This window comes from Lissotriton helveticus, chromosome 1_2 (genome assembly GCF_964261635.1).
Source record: "Lissotriton helveticus chromosome 1_2, aLisHel1.1, whole genome shotgun sequence".
Taxonomy (NCBI): domain Eukaryota; kingdom Metazoa; phylum Chordata; class Amphibia; order Caudata; family Salamandridae; genus Lissotriton; species Lissotriton helveticus.
Genome location: NC_136058.1, coordinates 396,376,308 through 396,396,947, shown reverse-complemented (window position 1 = coordinate 396,396,947; position 20,640 = coordinate 396,376,308). Strand labels below are relative to the sequence as shown.

The 20,640-nt window shown below is 47.7% G+C and overlaps 1 protein-coding gene across 2 annotated transcripts in view; it reads right to left on the bottom strand.

Moving 5' to 3' along the window:
• LOC144806323 (uncharacterized) overlaps positions 1–19,162 on the bottom strand; it is a 62,854-nt gene extending 43,692 nt beyond the window's left edge. For both annotated transcript variants that reach the window (XM_078672715.1, XM_078672720.1), the window contains exons 1-2: positions 19,095–19,162; positions 1,323–1,442 (exon numbers count right to left, since the gene is read on the bottom strand). The gene's annotated coding sequence lies outside the window, so the exon portion shown is untranslated. The remainder of the gene's footprint in view (positions 1–1,322; positions 1,443–19,094) is intronic.
• Between the last annotated feature and the right edge of the window lie 1,478 nt (positions 19,163–20,640).

Genomic DNA, 20,640 nt, shown 5'->3' with positions numbered 1-20,640 from the left:
GCCCAGGCGTAGATTCCTAGTAGATATCCTAAAAAAGGCCCACCTGGAACATGCCAGAGATGCATTAATCTACTTGCAAAAAGCTTCTGACCCGCTAACCTTGTGTTGTGTTATGAATTTTATCAAGGTTGCGGTTCGACTAAGGAAAACGAGGGGAGAGGATTGAAAGACTTTTGACTCCCTGTTTTAAATTTAAGGCCTTGCATGTTAGTATTTTATTGTTATTTATGCACAAGGATCTTGACTAATATTTAATGCTGTCTTATCTATGTATATATACATGTGCTTTTATGGTGTTTTTTAATCACCGAATAAAGATTCTTGAATTGAATTGAATTGACTGGAGCAGGCTCAAAGAATAACAGGTGAAGGGGGGTCGGGGTGTGAGTGGCACTTGTGACAAGAGCTGGCTAGAAGCATTGATGACCTTTGGTACTGATTAAATGCAGCATTTTAGGTCACAGGAGGCACTGCCGAAAGCATCTGGCTAGCAGCAGTGGTGGCCACTGGGAAGAAGGAATTGAGACTGCGTAACTGCATATACTTGCGGCTTTAATACCGATAATTGTTTACAAATGAATGCCATAACCTGCATTGATATATTACATACCAAATTACAATGATCTTGTATCAATTTGATGCGTTTGTTCGCCTTAATATGGCTGCAAAGTTACATGATTCTGTTAGGGCCCAGAAACATTTTATTTAGTGCTGTACATCTGCACACTTTCCTGCATCTTGTGGGAAACTGAATATTGGAAATCAGAAGTAAATAATGAATTCTACAGCTTGTCTGTGTATCGTTTATCTGTTTCTCAAGGACTTCTCGCATTCTTCTTGAGAAACAACCTTGCCTCATACTCATTAGTTTAGTTTCAGTAACTATTTCTATCACATGTTCATGTTTCATTGTCTTGTTTTAGGAGAAAAGTGTATAAAAATACATATTGTAGCATTAGTATTCTATACTTCAACTTGCTTTTGGGTGGATGCTCGCGTCCATTGAAATGACAATTGTCACTTGTTAGTTTGCTTGGCCTTTTGCTATTTTTGCATTAAATGCATGATAGAATAGTTGGCCTTCCGATGTGTTTTGTTTTATTTGAACAAATGTACATAGCAGATAGTGGCAGGCTTTTTACAAAAATTACAATTTGATTTTATTCTTGGAATCACTCAATTTTCTCACAGACGTGGGAAGATTCTGGGTTCTTGCAGTTTGAGAGAGAGCACAGAAAAATGTTGTATCAGGATACCTGCCTCAGAGCGCACTTCTTAAAGACAACTGCCGGGATATCATGTTGCTGCTACAAGGTCCTTACCTGTGTGAGTTATCGGGATCGATGCAGGGGGCTGACCCACACTAGCCACACCCTGGAGATCAATGACAAACACTGAAGAACGAACAGAGCTTCCAAGTTGGTGACCATTACATAATGGACCTTGAAATTAAAAGAAACAACATGTTTTAGTATTCTGGTGACTCATGACCATAAAAACAAAAGGTTACAAATTCAATATTGTGTCAAATACTGAAAAAATTAAACTGGATATACTGAATCGGCTGTCGCCCCAGGGCATGCTAGGCACCTTCCATTACTATTGCTTATGGGACTTGTAGTTTTGCTTTTCTTGTTAAAAGGGTGGTCTCTAAAGCCCCAGTGTTCTATTTCATTCCAGGAAACTTGGTGCGAATCGGCACCAGCATTAAACGGATTTAATCTGCTCTCCCTACTTGCTATTAAAAGCTCCAAATTCGGCCACAGCAAGGGAGGCCTTGCTACATACAGCTCTATAAAGAGCATTTATGCTATGGAGCCAATGATGCACAGCTTAGCACCTCTGCAAGTGCTCAGAATCAGGAGGAGCTCGATAAAATTATAACGGAAGAGCATACCAACAGCCTGATCATTACGGGGACTTCAATTCCAATATGTTCAGGAGTACATCTGAAGATATTGATACGGAGGAGGACCAATTTGTACGGGACGCAGTAATACAAGATAATAACTCAGGCGGAATACAATACAATACCATTTGTAAAGCGCGCTACGTACCCGTGGGGGTCTCAAGGTGCTGAGGGGGGAGGGGGGGGGCTGCTACTGATCGAAGAGCCAGGTCTTGAGGAGTCTCCTGAAGGCCGGCAGGTCCTGGGTCTGTCGCAGATGGGTAGGGAGAGTGTTCCAGGTCTTGGCAGCGAGGTAGGAGAAGAATCTGCCGCCGGCTGTGGATTTTCGGGTGCGAGGTACTGTGGCGAGGGCAAGGTAGGCAGAGTGGAGGTTGCGGGTGGGGGTGTGGGAGTTGAGTCGGTGGTTGAGGTATGCTGGTCCGGCGTTGTGGAGGGCCTTGTGTGCGTGGATGAGGAGTTTGAAGGTGATCCTCTTGAAGACAAACGAAAACAGCTCAGAGGCTTCTAGCGATTCGGGAGCAGGTGGGTTTCCGAGCATTAAACAGAAGTGTAGTAAGGCTTGTAGGTCCATTGTCGACAATTTCTAAATTAGTATGAGCTTTGCTGCCATGAACCTGCTTTTGCGCACGACAATGCAAAAATCTATTTCGCAATACTTATTTGTGCCCCTTTTACACATGAGAACTGTCTGCTTTGCAAGTTCTATGCTGTGCTCTGAGGTTTAGTCTGCACATGATGTTCAAGGGTAAACAACAATGCCCCTTGTTATTCTTTTCTGATCTGTCCCTCGCATCTAGGCATAACAGGCTTCACACAGCTGCACCTCTGGAAATCGTGTACTTTAATATTGCAAACATAAGATGTTTTCACACACAGAGAGCGACACCTTTCCAAACAGTGTTTGTCCTGCGATGTGAACATTGAATCTAGGCCTTGAGGTATGGGGTCTGCTGAAAAAGCCCAGAGGTCTTCTGTTTTATAATAAACTATCTCTTGTCACGGGGAAGGTGGTTAAGTTGTTCACTCCTTTTCCATTGTTTTTTATAACATGACATCCCGTTTGTATTCTATGCACCAGTAACATTCTGCACGGTGCAGTGCACCAGTCACACTCTGCACGGTGCAATGCACCAGTCACCCTCTGCACGGTGCAGTGCACCAGTCAAACTCTGCACGGTGCACCAGCCACACTGGACGGTGCAGTGCACCAGTCACACTCTGCACGGTGCAGTGCACCTGTCACCCTCTGTACGGTGCAGTGCACCAGTCACACTCTGCACGGTGCAGTGCACCAGTCACACTCTGCACGGTGCAGTGCACCAGTCACACTCTGCACGGTGTACCAGCCACACTGCACAGTGTGGCGCACCTGTCACCCTCTGCACGGTGCACCAGTCACATTCTGCACACTGCAGTGCACCAGTCACACTCTGCACGGTGCACCTGTCACACTGCATGGTGCAGTGCACCAGTCACACTCTGCACGGTGCATTGCACTGGTCACCATCCATGCCTGTCAAGTATCACGCATCAGGTGTGACACTCATGCATTTCAGTGCGGTGTTCCGCATCACTGCACTGAAATGCATTGTCATGCATTTAATGCCACTTGCCAGCGCGTGCCACCTGTGGTGCCTGTGAACCTGTGCGCCGTCTCTGCTGCTCCTAGATATGGTGGCAGCAGCTGCTTGCTGTACTCAGTAGTTCCTAAATAGTAAAAAAAATTCTGCTCGCAGCTCTGGAGTGGCTGAGAGTCATACAATGCATCAATTAATCTGCCCGCCCTTTCGCGCCTCGCTCCAGGCTACATGATTAATTGCGGAGGCCCCGCACGGCTTTTACACACTGCTCTCGCAATTACCGATGGGGGGGCCGGCTCTCTGCAGTGAGTGGTTGCTGCTACTGGCACACCCTGGGGGATTATAATCCGGATGTGACCTTTAGTGAGCTCAGACTTCGGCGGGGGACAAGGCATCCAAAGTTGCTTCGTTTATGAGGCAGGCTGACGTCCCGGCCGTGGAGGACGGGTCCACAGACTGAGGAAGAGATGTTTCTGGATAACCGAGGCACGGGGAGTCAGTCAGTGGAACCACCACGGGGCAATACTGGCTCTGCCTTCGTATGAACAAGTGGCAGGGTGGGGTTCTCCAGACACCTCTGGGACCTTGTTGAACATGCGGAGAGGTGCAGAGGACGACGATGCCAAGGCCGTGCAGCAGTATGAGCCAAGGGTGATAGCCAAATACCCTGGGGCCTCGGAGACGGACAGGGCTGAGAGCACAAGAAAAACAACCACGACTGACCAGAAGTGCCCGCAAGTCCAGAACCCACTCTACCCCATGACGGAGAACTCGTATAGCACCTACGCCGTGATGCTGCTCTCATTGACCGTCTTTGCCGTGGGCATCATCGGCAACTTGTCCATGATGTGCATTGTGTGGTATAACTAGTCCGGGTGCACTGCTGAGTGGACGGTCACGGACCGGGAAGAGACAGCAGTCTGAAATCGTCTAGTCCAAGTAAGTGTTACTTAAGTTACATCATTCCAACGGGCAAAGTGCTGCGCGTCAGGCAGAGCCATGACTGACTTAGTACTGTACAGTCAGTTTATTATTGAACTTTTGTGTCAGTACAGCCGCGGAGAGGCACGAGTCTGTCTGATCATCAACAGAAAAAATAATTTCACAAACAATAGCATCTGGAGGCAGTTACCTAATTGCTGTTTAAACGCTGCCGCCCGGCCCTCCGCATCCAGCACGCTCCCTACTCACTTACTCTACATAGACACTTACACACAGTCACACAGCAGAGGTGCTTCCGACACCCCCCCCCCCTTGGCCTCCCACTCGTAAATAACAATGGCATAAACTAACTTTGCCCGTCTGTGATTTAAAGCGTCAGGAACTCCCTCAGCCCACCTGGCCTATGTGCAAAAATCCCTTACTTAGCATATGCTCCATGGCAATGTCATTTTGGGTAAAGCCTCATGTTAGTCACAATTTTGTACCTTGACAATTGACAGGCAATTAATTATTATGTAGTTTTCAGAGGAAATAAGAGTCTGTGTTTTAGAATAGCGCGGTTGAAATGAAGCATCATTCTTTTCTGCACCAATAATAACACTCTCTGTGCAGCCGAGATTGAGATTTGTGTAACTGTACAGAGCGCACATTTGCAAAAGTGATTCAGAGTAACTGGCTCGTCTATATTTCTTGACGCACTGGCCTCTAAAACTTCCTTTTTGTCTGCTGCACAGTGTTTATCCACGAGTGAGGTCTTGTCAAGCTAAGCAAGTGTCTCACAGTCCAATCAAACTTCCTTCTCATGTGTCTTCATTGCCGTGAAAGGCTTTGCCGCAATTAGTTTAAATATGTAGTTATATTAGAAAGGGGTTGTAGGTTAGTGACCTTTAATTTCAATAGTTTCCCATTATTTTCATAATATGCTTAGAGCTTCTCATTGTTCAAAATTGGATGATTTTTTAAATGCAAAAAGTGCCACCCTATCTGGGCAGTGTTACAAGCATTTGGCATAAGGGGTAAATATTTTAAATGGATCCAAGCATTATATGATTTGCCGCTGGGTAAAGTTTCTTATATGGGCAAATACTCTGCTACTTTTATGATTGGAAGAGGGACACGACAGGGGTGCCCCTTTCACCCTTATTATTTGCTTTAGGTATGGAACCTTTTTTAATTGCTCTTCAAAAACAAGCTTTGATTAAGCCCTTTGTAAATGGTTTGAACTCTTTGGATATAACAGTATATGCGGATGACATTGCTGTCTTTTCTACGAATATACCTGAAACTATGGCAGGCATCTTGGTGGAAGCGGGGAAGTATGGTTTAGTATCTGGGTATCGCTTGAATACTAGTAAGACTCAAGTTATTCTGAACCATCAATTACCATCACCGGTGACAGGTATATGTGCGGTAGCAACTTACTTAGGGGTAAAAATCTCGTCAAATATAGATTAAATTATGAACCACTATTGAAGGAAACTGCTGTAATATTTAAGAAATGGCATAAACTCCCACTTAGTATTATTGGCCGGATTAACTTAGTTAAAATGAAAATATTACCTAAATATCTTTATCTTTTTCGTTCTATTCCTTTAAGGGTAAATATTTCTTACTTTAGTAGATGAGAGGGTATTATTAGTAGTTTTATTTGGGGCTATAAAAAAGCACGACGAGCTATTTCTCTTCTTAAAGCTCCTTATGATCAAGGTGGATTGGGTCTTCCAGATATTAAATATTATTATTGGTCCTCCTTTATGACTCGTTTTCGCAGGCTGTTGATTCCTGACCAATGTTTGTATTTTCATAAATTTCTGTTGGGAACAAAAAAAAAAAAGCAAAAAGTGCCACCCTAAGTGTCACACATTTGGCAGCTGAATGGGACTCCTATTCATAAGTACATTGAAATGTCATGCACTGGCGCTTTGCAGCAGTTTCCAGTTCCTTGCTGCTCAAATGGGTGTAATTTCTGATATTTATAGGTTTTCCTCGTCTTCATTGCTGGATTGTGCTCGGGAGAGAGTGTCACTCATAGCTGTTAAATGTCACTTATAGATGTTAAATGTCATTCATAGCTATTGAATGTCACTCATAGCTATTAAATGTCACTCTTAGCCGTAAAATGTCACTCAGTCGTTAAATGTCACTCATAGCTGTTAAATGTCACTCAAAGCCGTTAAATGTCACTCATAGCTGTTAAATGTCATTCATAGTCGTTAAGCGTCACTCATAATTTCACTGAAATTATAAAAATGTCACACATGGCGATCTGAAACCTTGGCAGCTGTGGCTCTCTGCAGGGTGCAGTGCACCAGCCCCTCCTCAGGGTCCCTTGGGAGGTTGTGGCCCTCCAGGCCTCGTCTCACCTGGTGCACCGGTCAGTGGAGGCAGAGAAGGCACCGCTCGGATGTCCTTGAGACGGACGCGCGCGCTCACGCCGCTGCACGAGCCACATCCCGCCTCATAACTGCGCATGCGCAGGACCGCGCGCCACAGCTGCGCGTGTGCAGAGCGAAGATACTACTTCCTATCGCAGAGCAATCAAAAAGTGTTGGGACCTTGCACGGAGTACAGACCATGAACAGCCTTAGACAGAGGGTGCGGAGTCTCACTGCGCCTGCGCAGAGGAAAGACACTCCCCCCTTCCATAGAGGAGCCGAACCGAGGAGCTTTGCACTTGCATACATCTTAGCGTGTGCTGTGGCACGAGGCGGTTCTTGTACCTTAGTAATTGTGTCCCCACGCGGAGCGAACACAAAACGTCATATCTCAGATTAATGAAAGAGTGATGCGATCTTCCACGGAGTGCAGACTGTGAACAGCCTTGGATAGAGGCCGCAACCTGGAAAGAGTCAGATCCAGCGAGGATACAACCTGGGCCGGAAACACCGGGGAGAGGATGGAAACCAGGGTTTGAGCCTCGGGGTCGCGGCCACATCCTATGATTCCGGGCAAATCACTCAATCTCCCCGCGCCTGAATGTGTAATGTAAATACGGTTGTTGTATATTATTGTGGTTATCTTGTAGTCATTAGCATGTCACTTGTGATTGGTTGAATGACTCTTACGTCATTTGGAACCTTGATATATGACTTGACCCACGTCACCGCGAGTGTCACCATTCTTCTTCACCAGCTGATTTTCACAGTCACGCTGCTCCCAGCTGGCCGTGGGCTTTCTTGATGAGAATAAATACTTACTTAAACGATTCCCGGCTTCCTGATGTTCTTCTTCATTAACTGTGTTACTTCAACGGTGCTCATGGAAAGCGCTCCAATACCTTCGGGTCGAGTTCGCGCTGTATAAAATATGCCAAAAAAAACCAACTGTTTTTTCCAGACACACGGAATCCTCCTGTTGAGTTGCAGTAATCGTACTCTCCTGCTATGTCCCCTGTAGGCTCCCATTGTCCCCTCGCGCTCACCCTGCGTCATCAGCTGGCATTCTGGAATGCCAGCTGACATCCAATTGACAGTTGACAGTTATTGACTAGAAACCTGACCGGCAGCCTTGCCTTCCGCTCTGTCCGGTATGTTATACTTTATTACTAAATTAATAAAGGACAGTAAACTTACTCAGCTCCGGGTCATCTTTACAATGGCGACGATTTGAAGCAACACACCGGAACATCCACGCGTGTAATATGAAAAAAAGGAAGGAATGCTTAATCTACGAAGTGAAAAAAAAAATGGAAGTGAAGTACAAGTTGGAGGAATAACTGGATGCCGGAAAGATAGCGAATTGATGACAGCGCAAAATATCAAAAGCGTGTGCACTAATTAAAGCATTGAAGAGAAATCAAGCATCTGACTGTATTGGCGCCTGTATCAATGTTACAGTGAGGTGAGCACAAGAACCTGTGTAAACTTAGCGCGATCGGCTCTGAGACTGGCAGCAAATGCGCATTGTAAAAAGAAACAGGACTAAATAAATGACAGATTGGCACGGTGTAAAAGAGAGCGCGAAGTGAAGAACGAGCTTCGGTGCACTCTAGAATATTGAATGCGAGTGAGAGCAAAAAGGCATCGTGAAGGGATATCTGCTTATAAAAACAGAACAATGGAGAAGTAAAAGCTGAAGAGAACGTAGATGTTTAGTGAGGAAAGATGGACAGCGCAATGTGTTGACGTAAGCATGTTGCACGGGAGACATCTTGGGTGAGGTACAGCTTTCGGACAGTTTATATCTTACGAAGAACTATCACATGACTAAAAAAAAATGTGTTGTAAGGAGAACAGAGATAAAGTACACGGAAGCAAATAAAAACGAAGAGGTATAACGAGGCGCCCTCATGTGGCAGCTGATAATGAAGCCACATTTCCATAAGAGCCTCGCGCATTGTGTGCCTACATAAGGCAGAAATGTACTTCAAATGTACTGGGAGGGGTAAATAAAGCAGCATGTAGGGCAGGACAGTGTGTTTATGCAGTGTACAGAAATGTGTTTCTTAAAAATAGATAGGAAAGTAAACTGCGTTGAGAAGGTAATGTAAGTGTTTCCAAAGAAAATTTGCCTATAGAACCCCGGATTCTCTTTCACAGCTACATCTTGCAATGAAGCTGAACATGAAATTACACCACAGATCCAATACTTTTACTCCCAGGCAGTCAGGAAGGACGTTTTTTCTGCTGGAAAGTAATCCTATGCAAAACAAATAAATACAACACATGGAAAAGTTCCAGTTAGAAGCTGCTTAAAGCAGAAACAGCTAACTTTGCAAACCTCTCAGGAGAGGCAGCAGAAGCAATCGAAAGTGTACTTATGCTGTGTGCCAGCCGGCATACATTACAAACTCACCAACTATAGAACATCCTCTACTTGCTACGTAACACCCTAACCCCCTCAAGCTATGTCTACCACCCTTACCTTCTCCTGTTTGCAGTCTCAGAACTTGTCTTTTTTCTAATTCCCTGCTCAACCCATCTCCTTTCTCTTGCTGTGTCTAAAGTCTCTGCCATTGGTACAGTTTACCATTGTGGCCTAGTCTAACCCCATGCTGTATTTCTTACCCAATAAAAGCCCGCTTTTTTTGCTTTTTATATATATCCTTATACATCTCTAACCAACTTTGGTTCCCTTCCTTTGCTCTCAAACTACCAGGGTAAAACCACTATTCCTCCACTTCCCTGCTGCCCTCCCTTCTTTCTGCCCTCTACTAACCTTCTAGTTCCCTGTGTTTCTCATCTCCCTTTTCTGTTAAATGCAAACCATCTCTCTTTTTAAAAATCAGCATAACCCTAGCTTTGTTGTATTCCCTACCCTGAAGCCAGAAGTGGTTCCTTCTTTAGGACCTCTCCCATATTTAGATGTTAACTAATGGGCCATCCGTGGTTCCCACTTTAACCCCCACCTAAGGGCATCGCTGCCTTCCTCTGCAACTCCTCCTTCCTCCTGCCCACCCTGTTACATCGCTGCCACCCTGTGTACCTCCTCCCTCAGGACATCAATGCATCCCTCCATAACCCACCCTGCACCCCTCCCCCCCGGATACGTCACTGGCTCTCCATGTAACCTCTTGATCGTCACTGACTCCCACTGTAATGCTGATGTGAATGTTTGTAAGTGTTGTTACCTCTGTCATACATGTGATGGAGGGTTTTCCATGTTCTGGTGTCAGGGAGTGCTTAGAACATGTTACACCTGGAGGACTCTGACATGTGCTTCATTTTAAAAATCTTGTGTACAGCGCACAGGTGCAACACTTGCCTCAGTCTCTATTGACTTGTTCTCTGGCTGCTGTCCAGAGGGAGACACCCACGGCTTTGCGAAGTATTAATCACATACTGGGGATGTTATCAATTTTTGGAGGCTGAATACTGGGGCAGCCACCTCCATATTAACCGCATGACCAAGGTGACTGTCACATTTACTGTGAGTTCATTCTTGTTATCCTATTTTTCCATTCCTCCTTCTTCTTTTGCAAATGTCTGACTTTTTATGTTGTCTTTCTAACACCCAACTATGTAACCCTTTCTTTAAGTTGCCATTGATTTTTGACCCTATTCCATAACCTATCATTCCTTTCTGTCTATCTGCAGACTTGTGAGTTGGCTTTCCGGGACAAAAGGATGGTTGAGCACATCCGGATAGCACAAAGTAAAAACTATTCATAAGTTGTTGTTTCTGGTCAAAATCCTCTGTGTCTGCGCCTATGTCCTTTCAAAATGCCCCTACAATTTGCTAGAGTACTCTCAAGCCTCCATCTGAAAAAATGGAGAAAGTTTTGAAAACAAACAAGTTAATTCTTGTGGCTTTCGTCATCAGGCCCCGCAGATCTTTTTTTGCTAGATTTGTCCTGCCAGTCATATTATTCATGGTTCTCCCTGGATGTCTGCTTATACCACTGTGTACTTTATTAAAACGTGGCAGCCTTGGTTCTAGCTGATTTGTGACAATCTTTTATAATCATTGTAAATATCTTGTACAAAAATATATGTCATGTAAGCATGCAATATTGATTTACCAGTATAGCATACACCGGGTAAAGTGTAATTTCTGATTCCTGTATGCTCCCTCTTTGTGGACATTGTTCTCCCAATGCTTCAGCACTAGGATGCCTAAAATGTACTCTCTAAGATCAAACATACAATTTTGGCGGTCGGTTTAACAGATTTAGGAAATAGGTAAGACAAGTAGATTTCTTTGCAGGACAAGTAGTTTTCTGCACAATTTTGTCCACTGGACAAGTACATTTTTAAAAATATTCCACACCCCTGGACAAAAGGTATGAAGGTATTTTCAACAATAGACTTAACTGCTGCATACCACCAGGTTTCTCTACACCCAGACAGTAGGTGCCTAACCAGCTTCATTTCACCGTTCGGATGTTATAGGTTCAAAAGAGTACCTTTTGGACTAGCATCGGCAGCGGTACTATTTCAGAGACTCATGCATGAGGTATTTAAGGATGTCAAAGACATGCTCATCTTTCAAGATGACATCCTGGTAATGGGAAAAACCTCAACAGATAATGATCAAAAATTAATAAAAGTTCTCAAGACACTGGAAGAACGTGGATTGACAGCAGAATACACCAAATGCAAATTTGCAGAGAGAACAGTGACGTACTTAGGTCATGAAATAACACAAGAAGGAATAAAACCAAAGAAAGAGTTGGTTAGGGCTATTGAGGATGCTCCTGAACCACAAACAAAAGAAGAATTAAGAGCCTTCTTAGGGCTAGTGGAATTTTATTCAAAATTTGTAAGGAATTTCTCAACAAACACATATGAATTTAGAAAATTACTAAAAAGTAAAAACAAATTTGTATGGTCTAGAGATTGCAACGAGGCATTTATAAACCTTAAAAAGGAAATTTGTGATGCTCCATCCCTACAAGGGTTCGACCCAGAGCTAGAGAGTGTAGTCACAACAGACACGAGTGGAAAAGGTATAGGCGCTATACTTTCGCAAGTTGGACCAGAAGGAAAGGAAGTGACAGTTGCCTTCGCATCACGGTCACTCACCCCCACCGAGGAGAAGTACTCGGTGATTGAACGGGAGGCACTTGCATGTGTGTGGGGTTTGGAGCATTTCCGCCAATATGTGTGGGGAAAAAGGGTGACCCTAAGGTGTGATCACAAACCTTTGACAAAGGTGTTGACTGTTAAGGGACTATATAACGCATCTCCCAGATTGGCAAGATTTTCTGTAAGATTATTGGACTACAACTACTAACTAAAGTATCTCCCAGGTGCAAGAAACATAGTGGCAGGCTTTCAGCCGCTTACCCCTACCAGGAAGGGAAGAGGAAGAGGATAAAGAAGATAAAGAAGATGAGTGGCTAACATTAGCAAAGAATTTCCGAGCATTCAAAAAAAATGAATGGGAAAAGGAATATGAACAGGATGAAGTGATACAGGAAGTAAACAAATATATCATCAATGGATGGCCAGACAAAAACCACATCAAAAACAAGATGAAACCGTACTGGGAACTCAGAAACAAATTATCTGTGGAAGGGGGATTAATATTAAGACAGGGGAGGGTAATACCTCCCGAGAATCTAAGAAAGAAAATTCTGGAAATATGCCACGAAGGACATAAGGGTATCATAAAACTAAACAGAGAATAACATTTTGGTACTGGTGGCCAGGGTGTGATTTGGAGTCAGGACCTGTGCTAAATGTGAAAACTCGGACAAGCCCAAAATCACACTCAAACCACCTTTGCATCCATTGCCTTGCCCTGAGATGCCTTGGGGGAGTGTGGGAATAGATGTCATGGGCCCAATACGATATCAGGAAGATCTGTTGTATATCGTAGTTTTGGTCGACCATTTTTCAAAATGCTCGGAGATCAAAATACTCCATAAAGTAGAAGCAAATGACATTGTCAAGTTCCTTGATGGAGTATTTACAAGAGAAGGTATCCCAAAAATTATCGTGAGTGACAATGGCAAGCAATTCACTTCTGTCGCCTTCAAGAAGTTTATCGAAAGAAACGGAGTAACACATAAAACTACTTCAGTATACCACCCATCTGGTAATGGAGCTGTAGAGAGGTTTAACAGAGTGGTAAAAGGTACCATACAACTAGCAAATAACAACGGGTTGTGTTAGAAAATGGAAACAAAAAAAATGATTTGGGCACACAGAATAACTCCTAGGGAGAGCACAGGAATCAGCCCGTTTGAAATGATGAGTGATTTGCATTTGTGTTTATTGTCAACTTGCCTTTTGTATGTCATCTGTGCCTTCTGTACATTCTTCCTGGCCTCCTCTGTAGACCAATTGGCTTTACTACTTGTCTTGAGCCATCCTACATTGGAAGAACAGCACTAGCCAAGGACAATGTAGGATGGCTCAAGACAAATAGGAAAGCCAATTGGTCTACAGAGGAGGTCAGGAAGAATGTACAGAAGGCACGGATGGCATACAAAAGGCAATTTGACAATAAACTCAAATGCAAACCACTAGCCATCCAGGTAGGTGATTGGGTGAGAGTAAAGAGAAGTGGACACATTGAGAAAGGACAGAACAGATTCACCCAACCCTTGGTGGTGGAAAAGGTGTTTTGCAATTCGGCTCTCCTGAGCGATGGAAAAGTGTGGCATGCATCTGCATTATCCAAATGCGAGATGGAGAACAATATTGAAAAGGCAAAGGATGTGGAATTGGACACCAACAAACCTGCTGATGAGGGAGATCAGAAGGACTTTGACTGACGGTATGTTGTTGCTCCTTCACATCAAGAACAAATAGAGTCCATTGGGGTAAAGAGAGATGTCATAGGCAGCGAAACCACTGATGCATCAGGAGAAGAAAGTAGTGAGTCTTATGAGGAAGAACTGGAATCTGGAGGCGGTATTAACAATGCGGAAATTATCACCAGCAGATGCGGGAGCACTGTGGCTATGCCAAGCAAGTTCAAAGACTTTGTGTGTGACTAAGTATGGGTGGATGTTTCCTTCCACCTTCGTTCCATTGTTTACATCCTTTGGGAAGGAGATGTGTTGAGTTGCAGTAATCGTACTCCAGACATTCCAACCCTCCCGATTCAGGCGTGAGACTACCGATTTCAGGGCTAGTCTCCTGCTTCCCGATTCCTGCAAGCAAAAACCCGATTCCTCAGGGGTTTCAGCTGACAGGGTTTGGTACTGTGTAACGTGCTAATTCTTCGAGCAAAAGTCAGAGTGGCGATGCAGAGGCTAGATGGGATGAAAAATCTACGGGTGTGGCAGTTCAGGCTGGACAGTTCCCAAGAGGCACAGGGTCAGACTGATTTGAATATAGCCATGTCTGAACTGGGGTGGCAGAGTGGGCTAAAGAACGGTGATGGATTAAACCCAGATCTTTTGACTGGGTGTGACTGGGTGTGAGTGTTTGATTGGTTCAGATGCTCCGTCCATTACCACCCCCTTTTGTACCGCTTTTGGCCGCCATAAGTGTGGCTGGGTATGCTCAGACGTGAGTCCCTCGCTCACTTTGCCACTGGATTCAAGCACGCCGGGCTGAAGACGGCTGGAATGCCAGAAACCGGTCCTCGGAAGCTTGTTTCCGGTCCAGGGAAGGCATGGCGTGGCAGTTCGGGCTGGACTGCTCCCATGAGGCACAGGGTCAGACTGATTTGCATGTAGCCATGTCTGAACTGGGGTGGCAGACTGGGCTCGCGCTCACCCTGCGTCATCAGCTGGCATTCTAGAACCCCAGCTGTACTCTCCTGCTGTGTCCCCTGTGGGCTCCCGTTGTCCCCTCGCGCTCACCCTGCGTCATCAGCTGGCATTCTAGAACCCCAGTTGTACTCTCCTGCTGTGTCCCCTGCGGGCTCCCGTTGTCCCCTCGCGCTCACCCTGCGTCATCAGCTGGCATTCTAGAATCCCAGCTGTATTCTCCTGCTGTGTCCCCTGCGGGGTCCCGTTGCCCCCTCGCGCTCACCCTGCGTCATCAGCTGGCATTCTAGAATCCCAGCTGTACTCTCCTGCTGTGTCCCCTGTAGGCTCCCGTTGTCCCCCCGCGCTCACCCTGCGTCATCAGCTGGCATTCTAGAATCCCAGCTGTACTCTCCTGCTGTGTCCCCTGTAGGCTCCCGTTGTCCCCCCCTAGTGGAGAAGTGTGGTTCAATGGTTAGAGCGGCAGACCCTGATGCAGAGGTCTAGCCCGGGACCAGGGTTCAATTCCCCGCCTCTGCAGGTCTTGGACTCAAAAATTCCACAGACCTGATAATTCTCGCCTCCGTGCCTATTCTAATCATAGAGTCCCACTCTGCAACTCTGCGCAATAGCTTGCTTAATCTCCACAACGGCCCCCACAATGCTAAGGATGCCTGGCCTCACCCTGGGGGTGCCCAGGAGTGGACGCCTCACAGGGAAAGCCAGGATGGGTTCCACAGCGGTGTTCGTAAAAGCGCCTTGAGACCCTTGCGGGTGAGTAGTGCGCTATACAAGTATCAATTTACATTTACATTTACCCCCTGCGTCATCATCTGGCATTCTAGAATCCCAGCTGTACTCTCCTGCTGTGTCCCCTGTAGGCTCCCGTTGTCCCCTCGTGCTCACCCTGCGTCATCAGCTGGCACTCTAGAACCCCAGCTGTACTCTCCTGCTGTGTCCTCTGTAGGCTCCCGTTGTCCCCTCGCGCTCACCCTGCGTCATCAGCTGGCATTCTAGAATCCCAGCTGTACTCTCCTGCTGTGTCCCCTGTAGGCTCCCGTTGTCCCCTCGCGCTCACCCTGCGTCATCAGCTGGCATTCTAGAACCCCAGCTGAACTCTCCTGCTATGTCCCCTGTAGGCTGCCGTTGTCCTCTCATGCTCACCCTGCGTCATCAGCTGGCATTCTAGAACCCCAGCTGTACTCTCCTGCTGTGTCCCTTGTAGGCTCCCGTTGTCCCCTCGCGCTCACCCTGCGTCATCAGCTGGCATTCTAGCACCCCAGCTGTACTCTCCTGCTGTGTCCCCTGTAGGCTCCCGTTGTCCTCTCGTGCTCACCCTGCGTCATCAGCTGGCATTCTGGAACCCCAGTTGTACTCTCCTGCTGTGTCCCCTGTAGGCTCCCGTTGTCCTCTCGTGCTCACCCTGCGTCATCAGCTGGCATTCTGGAATCCCAGCTGTATTCTCCTGCTGTGTCCCCTGTAGGCTCCCGTTGTCCCCTCGCGCTCACCCTGCGTCATCAGCTGGCATTATAGAACCCCAGCTGTACTCTCCTGCTGTGTCCCCTGTGGGCTCCCGTTGTCCCCTCGCGCTCACCCTGCGTCATCAGCTGGCATTATAGAACCCCAGCTGTACTCTCCTGCTGTGTCCCCTGTGGGCTCCCGTTGTCCCCTCGCGCTCACCCTGCGTCATCAGCTGGCATTCTAGAACCCCAGCTGTACTCTCCTGCTGTGTCCCCTGTGGGCTCCCGTTGTCCCCTCGCGCTCACCCTGCGTCATCAGCTGGCATTATAGAACCCCAGCTGTACTCTCCTGCTGTGTCCCCTGTGGGCTCCCGTTGTCCCCTCGCGCTCACCCTGCGTCATCAGCTGGCATTCTAGAACCCCAGCTGTACTCTCCTGCTGTGTCCCCTGTGGGCTCCCGTTGTCCCCTCGCGCTCACCCTGCGTCATCAGCTGGCATTCTAGAACCCCAGCTGTACTCTCCTGCTGTGTCCCCTGTAGGCTCCCGTTGTCCTCTCGTGCTCACCCTGCGTCATCAGCTGCCATTCTAGAACCCTAGCTGTACTCTCCTGCTGTGTCCCTTGTAGGCTCCCGTTGTCCCCTCGCGCTCACCCTGCGTCATCAGCTGGCATTCTCGAACCCCAGCAGTATTCTCCTGCTGTGTCCCCTGTAGGCTCCCGTTGTCCTCTCGTGCTCACCCTGCGTCATCAGCTGGCATTCTAGAACCCCAGTTGTACTCTCCTGCTGTGTCCCCTGTAGGCTCCCGTTGTCCTCTCGTGCTCACCCTGCGTCATCAGCTGGCATTCTGGAATCCCAGCTGTATTCTCCTGCTGTGTCCCCTGTAGGCTCCCGTTGTCCCCTCGCGCTCACCCTGCGTCATCAGCTGGCATTATAGAACCCCAGCTGTACTCTCCTGCTGTGTCCCCTGTGGGCTCCCGTTGTCCCCTCGCGCTCACCCTGCGTCATCAGCTGGCATTATAGAACCCCAGCTGTACTCTCCTGCTGTGTCCCCTGTGGGCTCCCGTTGTCCCCTCGCGCTCACCCTGCGTCATCAGCTGGCATTCTAGAACCCCAGCTGTACTCTCCTGCTGTGTCCCCTGTGGGCTCCCGTTGTCCCCTCGCGCTCACCCTGCGTCATCAGCTGGCATTCTAGAACCCCAGCTGTACTCTCCTGCTGTGTCCCTTGTAGGCTCCCAATGTCCCCTCGCGCTCACCCTGCGTCATCAGCTGGCATTCTAGAACCCCAGCTGTACTCTCCTGCTGTGTCCCCTGTAGGCTCCCGTTGTCCTCTCGTGCTCACCCTGCGTCATCAGCTGGCATTCTAGAATCCCAGCTGTACTCTCCTGCTGTGTCCCCTGTAGGCTCCCGTTGTCCCCTCGCGCTCACCCTGCGTCATCAACTGGCATTCTAGAATCCCAGCTGTACTCTCCTGCTGTGTCCCCTGTGGGCTCCCGTTGTCCCCTCGCGCTCACCCTGCGTCATCAGCTGGCATTCTAGAATCCCAGCTGTACTCTCCTGCTGTGTCCCCTGTGGGCTCCCGTTGTCCCCTCGCGCTCACCCTGCGTCATCAGCTGGCATTCTAGAATCCCAGCTGTACTCTCCTGCTGTGTCCCCTGTAGGCTCCCGTTGTCCCCTCGCGCTCACCCTGCGTCATCAACTGGCATTCTAGAATCCCAGCTGTACTCTCCTGCTGTGTCCCCTGTGGGCTCCCGTTGTCCCCTCGCGCTCACCCTGCGTCATCAGCTGGCATTCTAGAACCCCAGCTGTACTCTCCTGCTGTGTCCCCTGTAGGCTCCCGTTGTCCTCTCGTGCTCACCCTGCGTCATCAGCTGCCATTCTAGAACCCCAGCTGTACTCTCCTGCTGTGTCCCTTGTAGGCTCCCGTTGTCCCCTCGCGCTCACCCTGAGTCATCAGCTGGCATTCTCGAACCCCAGCTGTACTCTCCTGCTGTGTCCCCTGTAGGCTCCCGTTGTCCTCTCGTGCTCACCCTGCGTCATCAGCTGGCATTCTAGAACCCCAGTTGTACTCTCCTGCTGTGTCCCCTGTAGGCTCCCGTTGTCCTCTCGTGCTCACCCTGCGTCATCAGCTGGCATTCTGGAATCCCAGCTGTATTCTCCTGCTGTGTCCCCTGTAGGCTCCCGTTGTCCCCTCGCGCTCACCCTGCGTCATCAGCTGGCATTATAGAACCCCAGCTGTACTCTCCTGCTGTGTCCCCTGTGGGCTCCCGTTGTCCCCTCGCGCTCACCCTGCGTCATCAGCTGGCATTATAGAACCCCAGCTGTACTCTCCTGCTGTGTCCCCTGTGGGCTCCCGTTGTCCCCTCGCGCTCACCCTGCGTCATCAGCTGGCATTCTAGAACCCCAGCTGTACTCTCCTGCTGTGTCCCCTGTGGGCTCCCGTTGTCCCCTCGCGCTCACCCTGCGTCATCAGCTGGCATTCTAGAACCCCAGCTGTACTCTCCTGCTGTGTCCCTTGTAGGCTCCCAATGTCCCCTCGCGCTCACCTTGCGTCATCAGCTGGCATTCTAGAACCCCAGCTGTACTCTCCTGCTGTGTCCCCTGTAGGCTCCCGTTGTCCTCTCGTGCTCACCCTGCGTCATCAGCTGGCATTCTAGAATCCCAGCTGTACTCTCCTGCTGTGTCCCCTGTAGGCTCCCGTTGTCCCCTCGCGCTCACCCTGCGTCATCAACTGGCATTCTAGAATCCCAGCTGTACTCTCCTGCTGTGTCCCCTGTGGGCTCCCGTTGTCCCCTCGCGCTCACCCTGCGTCATCAGCTGGCATTCTAGAATCCCAGCTGTACTCTCCTGCTGTGTCCCCTGTGGGCTCCCGTTGTCCCCTCGCGCTCACCCTGCGTCATCAGCTGGCATTCTAGAATCCCAGCTGTACTCTCCTGCTGTGTCCCCTGTAGGCTCCCGTTGTCCCCTCGCGCTCACCCTGCGTCATCAACTGGCATTCTAGAATCCCAGCTGACATCCAGATGACAGTTATTGACTAGAAACCTGACCGGCAGCCTTGTCTTCCGCTCTGTCCATGGTGTTCTACTTTATTACTAAACTAATAAAGGACTGTAAACTTACTCGGCTCCGGGTCATCTTAACACCTCCGAAATAAATCACGTGCACAGGCTGAGAAATGTATTAGCTGCGCCTGCGCATCAAATGTTTCTAAGTCACATTGCGCCTGCGCAGAGAAACACTTCCCCATTAGAGGAGCCGCCCGAGGAGCATTGCACTTAAATAATTCTCAGCGTTGGCTGAGGCGCATCGTGCTCCGCAAAGGAGGAAGTGTTTGCCCTCAGCGCATGCGCAGGTGTTCATCCAAGACACACTCTGTAACTGTAAAGTGACAAGGTTACATGAACACAGGAACAATCTGGAGGCTTCGTTGAATGTTGAAAGGTAAGTTTATTACCAAAAGTACAGAGCACCACAGGAGCACGTCCACACACGGCAAACCTCAACTGTAGAAGTCGCAGACCCACAGTTGAAGGTTGCGTGTAAGAGATGCCACGAGAAGCGCATCTCTTGAAAGAAAACACTCTTCAAGAGACGCGCGTGTAACATAAGAATGCACACGAGCAATAACACGAGCAATAACAATAAACAGGAAATCTTACCGGTATCTAAGCACTCTACATCTCCTCCCTTCCCTCAAAATAAAAAGGAAACTTGACTAAAAGAAATAAAACTTAGTTTACATAAAAGTCTTTAAAGCGTGTCGGCAAAGAACAATTCCTGTGAGTTCTGGTTGACACATCTGAAGTGGAAGTAGAGGGAGATGGACCAGGAATTTCAATGTTTTCTAAAGTGTCTTGAAGAGGAGGAATAACCTCAGCAGAAGGTGAAGACACCTCACCTATGACATCTTGAGGAGTAAGGGCGGAATCATAGGAAGACGAAGATTCTACCAGGGAGAGCAAAGGGAAATCTAACAGGGTGGGAAAATCATAAGTAACATAGGAAGAGTTCTCATCCCCATGTTTAGTTCTGAGAATGCTTATGGCTTGCTCAGGGGTTAGTTTAACGAGTGAGCGTTTGTTACGCCACCCTCTCTTATCTAAAAACAGAGAACCTTTAGAGACCTTGAGAACTTGAGTGGGCATAGAAAACTTGGAAATACCTTTCTTGACTTTATCCATGGTTTTAAACATGACCCAATCACCTACAGTAAATATTTCAGGGATGGAAATAACTTTGGAATCAAAATTCCGCTTTTGTACCAATTGCTGTTTCTCAACATTACTTTTTACAACCAATTTGTCAGAACAGGATATGCATTTGGAAACTTGTGGGGTCAGATCTTTGATCCATGAGGGGCAGACAGTACCATGTGGGTTTCTTTTTTTAAGTAGTCTGAAAGGTGAAATGCCCGTAGTGGAATGAGGGGTAACTAAGTAGGCCAAAACCTTTTCTCTTAGAAAGGCTTCAACATTCATTTTGCAAGAGAAAGCGGTTTGAATGCCCTCTTTCAAAAATCTATTCATCCGTTCTACCAAACCATTGGATGCAGGGAGTAAAGGGCAACTTTCAAGTGTTTGACATCAAACTTCTTCAAAAATCCCTCCATAACACGGGAGCAAAAATGCGAACCATTGTCGCTGACAATTTCCTTAGGAGGACCTTC